We start from the raw sequence: 6544 nt of genomic DNA on the forward strand, positions 1-6544 counted from the left end.
GAAACAGTGGGTGTACCAAGGCCTGTTACATTCACATGGGTGAAGCTGTGCCTTGGTTTGTTAAAGACAGACAAATCTGAAATGCCAGAGCATAGAATGTAAGTTGAGAGGGGAAAGACAGTGCTACAATAATGGCGGGAGGCCTCTGTGTTTAGGGGTTACCAAGGTTGGCTACATTCCTACTAATGCTCTGGTTTGCGTAGGATTTTAGTGTGTCCTGTCAAAGCTCACATGCTAGAAACCTGGTCCCCAGCGTGGCTGGGGACAGAGAGAGAGCGCTAGTGAAAGGTAACACGGAGTCCTGGCCTTGACAGGGATTCATGTGGCATCCATGGAGCCCCAGTTGATGCCCAAGAGAGTGGATTATTTTGTCATGGTTATTGTCTCACGGTGATGCTCAAACTCACTATGTAGCCCAGGATGGCTTTGAACTTCTGACCCTCCTTTCTCCTCCGAGGGCTAGGATCACAGGCTAGTGCCAGCACACACAGATAGATTATGGTCTGGTCCTCATCTTTTCCTTTCCGTCTTACAATGTGATCTCGTCTGTGCATGTTCCTGGCATTACCTTGAGGCTCTCGACAGAGGCTAGGTCAACGCGACCGCCCAGTTCTGGATTTTCAGCCTCCAAACTATGTGCTAAATTTATCTTTTTGTGTAAAATACCCAGACACCTGTATTTTGTTATAACCATGGAAAGTGGGCTAATACAACTAGATGTTGTTCTTTAAATGTACCTGGCAAGGGGCTGGAGAGATGGCTCAGTGGTTAGGAGCACTGGCTGTGCTTCCAGAGGACCCGGGTTCAATTCCCACCACTCGCATGGCAGCTCACAACTACCTGTAGTTCCTGTTGCAGGTGATCTGACACCCTCACACAGATATACATGTAGGCAAAACACGAAGGCACATAAAAATAAAAAAATAAATAAACAAATCTTTAAATGTACATGGCGAAGATTTCAAAGGCAACAATTAAGGAAATAAAACTCATGTTTACATGTATCATTTTGGGGGAGGGAGAAGTGGTGTAGGAAAAGAAAATAAGTCAAACATAGTTAAAAAATATTTATTATATTTTCTCTGTGTGGGTGGTTTGCTTGCAATATGTCTGTGCTTGGTGCTCATGGAGGCCAGAAGAGGGCCTCGGATTCCCTGGAACTGGAGTTATGGTTGGTTGTGAGTCACCATATGGGCGCCAGGAATTGAACCAGGTCCTCTGCAAGAGCAGCAAGTGCTCTTACCGAGCCTACTCTCCAGCCTACAGCTTAGTTTGTTTTTAAAGGCAAGGAGAGAAAAAGAAGAAGAAAAAGAAAAAGTGAAACCAGGTGTGGTGGCACACGCCTTTGATGCCAGCACTGGAAAGGGAGTGGCAGGTGAATCTCTGTGAGTTCTAGGCCAGCCTGGTCTACAGAGTGAGCTCCAGGATAGCCACGGCTACATGGTAAGGTCCTGTTTCAAAACTCCTCAGACAAACAAATGAGCAAACCAAACAAACAACAAAACAAAACCAAACCCAGAGGGGTTGCCGTAGGAGAAGCACACTAAACCACTCATTAGCGCTAAGCCCTGACACATGCTCACCCCAGTTACTCTACTCCTGGGATGCCGGCAGGATGCTTCACAGTCACGTGACTGGCCCTAAGACCGCTGTTTGTGATTGCAGAAAGTGGGACACAGCCCACTTGCTGTGAAAGTTACGCGAACTGTGCCTGCCACACAGTGAAGTATTATAGACATGTGGACGCTGGCCAGCACAGGTCCACTTACTGGAGGGAAGAGTCTAAGATCAAAGTTCTGGAGAACACAGCCCAATAGCCTTTAAACCAAGAAGAAATAAGTTTATGCTAAGTGAGCTATCTAGGCAAAGCAAGGCAGCAGCACAGCGTTCTGGGTGGCGGAGGGGAGCCCTGGGAATTTGTGGTCTATTTTCTGGTGGAGGTGGAGGCTGCTGTTTTTTCTTCCTTCCTGCCCCCACTCTTCTGCTCCCTCTGTGCTTTGGTCCTCATGGTGTTTCAGGATCCTTGCGCTTGGTGTGCAAGTACTAGATCCCCAGATCTTTGCTGAGTTTTTGAAAAGTGATAAAAGATAGTCTGGAGTGGGGGAATTGCTATGCTTTTAAAGGATTGTTATTATTATTTTACATTATGTGAATGTGTGTGGGCGTGTGCATGTGGGTGCAGTTGCCTGTGGCGGCCAGAAGAGGGCACCAGACCCTTTGCGGCTGGAGTTACAGGCGTGTAAACTGTCTGACATGCGCAATGGGAATCAAACTCAGGTTCCCTGAAAGAGCAACCATTACTCTTAACTGCCGAGTCTTTTTTTTCCAGCCCTAGACATCTCTACTTTGGAGAATTCAAGTTTTTCTCCCTTTGTGCTCCACGCTCTCCCCTCAAAAAAAAAAAAAAAAAATTCTATGTATCAGGTTGTCTATATTTTATCAGCTCATTTGCTTTCCACCATAGATGTGTATCAACTAACTCACAGGAGGAAACTGAAGCTCACAGAGAGGTACAGCGGCTTACCGGAGGTCACACAGTTTCTTGTCGATGCTGAGATCCGAGCCAGACTCTGTTTCCCTATCAGAATGGGGAGTGTATGAGTGAGCCCCAGAACAGCGAGTTCCATGGGGGTTACCAGTGTGTGCTTACACCAGAATAACCGGAAGATTCTTCTCAATATATCGCAGAGCTCAGAAAGGTACAGGCACGGATCCTAGGCAGGCTTGGCTCAAGTCTAGGCTATCACCTGCTTACTTTGGCTTGGCAAGCCTCGTTGCCTCTCTGGGACTCTGCCTTCATACATACAGGCATCCCGGTCGTTGCGTCGGGATGGTGTGAAAGACCAGTGAGAGAAAGATGTGAGGCACCTGACCCACTGACCCATTTGGTAAGCCTTTGGATTTGTCATCTAGACTGCTGGGCTCCCCGTCTCTGACATCCCTGACAGCTCTCTTTAGGCATTCTCTCACAGATCTTAGCCAAGTGTGTGTCCTTTGGGGTGTGAGGGACAGGGGTACCAGTGCAGTACCCTGCAGCTGCAGCACACTGTCTCAGCGCCTGCTTGCTCCTGGGTAGAGAGAGCATGGTCTACCATGGTCCGCTCTGCGGCTCCATTATCATCATCCAGCTGGCTGAGACTTTCCAGGGCTGCCGGCCAGGCTCTGGACCACAAGGGGTCAGTATTGGACATGTCTGCCTTTGTGTACCAGCAGGGCAAAGGAGAGACACCGCATTGCTGTCTGCCTGGTAGGAGGATCTCTAACCAGGGTGCCGTTGGGGTTCTGGCTTGATGTAATTTCTGTCTCCCACTCACTATCCATCTATCCTCTCTCTCTCCCCTCCATCTGTCTGTCCACCCTGATGTGTGTCATGTCTTTCTGTCTGTCATGTGAAGTTATATACTCACCCACGGATCCATCACACACTGTCCAACTACTGTCTCTATCCCTCATACTGAGAGGATCTCTGCTGAGCCAGGCCTTGTTCAGCCACAGGGGACCCATGATGGAAGGAGACCTGGAATCAGAGTGATATGAGGGGTCAGATGGCCCAGCCTGGACAGCGGGAGAAACTGAAAGTCTTTGCTCAAGTCCATCCTTATTCAGTGTTCAGGAGTGCATGCCAGCAGTGAGCAGAGCCGGCAGAGGTGGCTGCAGGGAGGAGTAACAGACCTTGATTGACTGTGAGCAGTCAGGAGTCCCCAACCAGGATGACTTTGAGGGAAGATGGCAAGCAGGGGCAGGCAGGACCAAGGTTTTGAGAGCCTTAAGCTATATAGGTTGGCCCATGGAACTGTGCCGGCTTGTTGGGAGCCGACTTTAAGCAGAAAGCAGCTATTAACTTTGCAGCCATCTGGAACCATATACCCTGATGAGAGACTTGTTTTTCAAAAGCCTACAACAGCTGAAGCACACGCTGATAAATATATTGTTTATCCCACATAGCTTGTTTTGCTGTTTAGTGACCCCAGCTGCATGGTGCACGTGGTAAAATGTTTTCACCTGTGTTCCCCTGCTTGTACTTATAAATACCCAGGAGTTCCTTGTAAGGGTGTTGTGTAGTGTGGTGTGGTAGAGTAGGAGTGTGTGTGTGTGTTGGAGATAGTAAAGGAGACTTGACTACAGATCCTCTGGTTTGTTTCCATTCTTCGAGTCTCTCCCCCTTTTTCCCCCCACTCTCTCTCTCGTGCTAGACCCCGACCTGTGGAACAGAGTGGGCTGCAACACTGGCTGACGTTAATGTCAACTTGACACACAAACTAGAGTTATCTGAAAGGGGGAAGCCCAACTGAGAAAATTCCTCCATAAGATCCAGCTGTAAGACATTTTCTTTTTTGTGTGTTTGTTTGGCTTTTTGAGACAGGGGTTCTCTGTGTAGCCTTGGCTGTCCTGGAACTCGCTTTGTAGATCAGGCTGGCCTCCAATCCACCCCGCCAGTCATTTTCTTAACTACTGATTGATTGGAGGAGGACCCAGTCCTTTGTGACTGGTGGTGCTGGGTTCTATAAGAAAGCAGGCTGAGCAAGCCAGGGAAAGCAAGCCAGTAAGTAGCACCCCTTCATGGCCTCTGCATCAGATCAAGCCTCCAGATCCTGGCCTGCTCGAGTTCCCATCCTGGCTTCCTTCAGTGATGAACAGCGGTATAAAAACAGAAGCCAAACAACCCCTCTCCTCCCCAGCCTGCTTTTCGGTCATGGTGTTTCATCATAGCAATAGAAACCCTAACACAAGCTGAAACCAAACACAGTGGGGTGTTGCTGTGACCGACCTGACCATGTTTTGGGGAGGACTGTGGAAAGGCTTTGGAACTTTGGGCTAGAAAAGCCATTATTGTGTGTTGAGAGCTCAGGGGGCTGTTCTGTAGGAGCCTGGAAGATAAGAAGAGTGTTGAGGGCTATGTGGAGGATGGAGGCCTGGCTTGTGACGTTTCAGAGGGAAGACTAAAGGCTCTTTCATGGCCATTTGCTATTTTGAATTGAGATTCTGTCGTTATGATCATCCGGGGATGAAGAGTCAGGTGTGATTAAGAAGAGACAAGCATCACTGAAGTGAAATCCGGGAAGTGATTTCCTCAGGGTCAGCACACTACCTCAAGCTGACAGTTGATACCTTACTCTGGCACCAACAGAGATAGTGTAAGAGTCACCCAGGTGGTACTGGTTCTGAAGGCTTAAAGGGGTCTTGGAGAGCAGCCAAGGCTTGATCCTGTGAGAGGCCAGGAGCTGCCACTGGTGAAGGTACAAACTCAGTGGCCGTTGACGCCAGGAATGAAGGGGTTGTGCAGAGAAGTTGAGGCTTGGCACCATGAAGAGAGCCTAACAGAGGCTACTGGTGAAAGTGCAGCCCAGTTGCAGAAGAAGACCCAAGCTTTTTGGAGATGCCAGTACCATGGGATGGCCACCAAGAACAGCATCAACTGTGGAGTAGAACCAGCCGGAGCCTGGAAGACAAGCTACGTGTGCGACAAAAGGTGGAGCTGGAGAAGTGACCCAAGCTCGTTGAAGGAGCCCAGAAGATCCTGAGTGAATTCCAGATAACCGGACATTGAGTTATTTATATTGTTGGAGTTTGGGTTTTCTTGGTTCAGATGTGACTGTGCCCTCTTGAAGAAGGTATTTAACTTAATTTTGATTTTTAAAGGATTCCACAGCTGAAAGACTGAGCTTTTAAGAGAGATTTTGGAGTTTTAAAGAGATTGGCTATTTTAAATAGATTGAAATTTTAATGTGTTTGAATTTGTAAAGGCTGTGGAACTTTTAAAGTTATTTAAGTTTTAATGTGAGATCTTGGGGATGAATAAGAAAGGAAAGGGGTAACTTAATAGTGACGTGTATGTGTGTCACATTGACAAGGGGTCAGTTGTACGGGCTAGCCTTATGTCAGCTTGACACAAACTAGAGTTATCCGAAAGGAAGGAATCTCCATTGAGAAGATGCCTTCATAAGATGCTGCTAAAAGGCATTTTCTTTTTTTTTTTTATAATGAAATTCTTTTTTTAACTTATTTTTATTGGATATTTTATTTACATTTCAGATGCCATCCCCTTTCCCCATTTCCCCTCCCTAGAAAACCCCTATCCCATGCCCCCTTTTCCTTTTTGCTTTTATACAATTTTTTAAAAATGTTAATCAAAGGCTTTATAAGTTTGGTATTGCTCAATCAGAAGTGTATCCCAATACCCAACCTAGATATATCAACTATCTTTGACTGGTGTAGACACGTGAACATCTGAAAGGCATTTTCTTAATTATTAATTGATGGGGAGGCCCAGCTCATTGTGGGTGGTGCCATCCCTGGGCTGGTGGTCCTGGGTTCTATAAGAAAGCAAGCTGAGCAAGCCAAGGAAAGCAAGACAGTGAGCAGCATCCCTCCATGGCTTCTGGATCAGCTCTGTCTTCCAGGATCCTGCTCCGTGTGAGTTCCTCTCCTGACTCCCTTCAGTTTGTAAACAGTGATGTGCAAGACTAAGGTAAATAGACCCTTTCCTTCCAAACTTGCTTTTTGGTCATGGTGTTTCATCACTGCAGTAGAAACGCTAATTTAA

The sequence above is a fragment of the Arvicanthis niloticus genome, chromosome 18 (assembly GCF_011762505.2).
Source record: "Arvicanthis niloticus isolate mArvNil1 chromosome 18, mArvNil1.pat.X, whole genome shotgun sequence".
Taxonomy (NCBI): Eukaryota; Metazoa; Chordata; class Mammalia; order Rodentia; family Muridae; genus Arvicanthis; species Arvicanthis niloticus.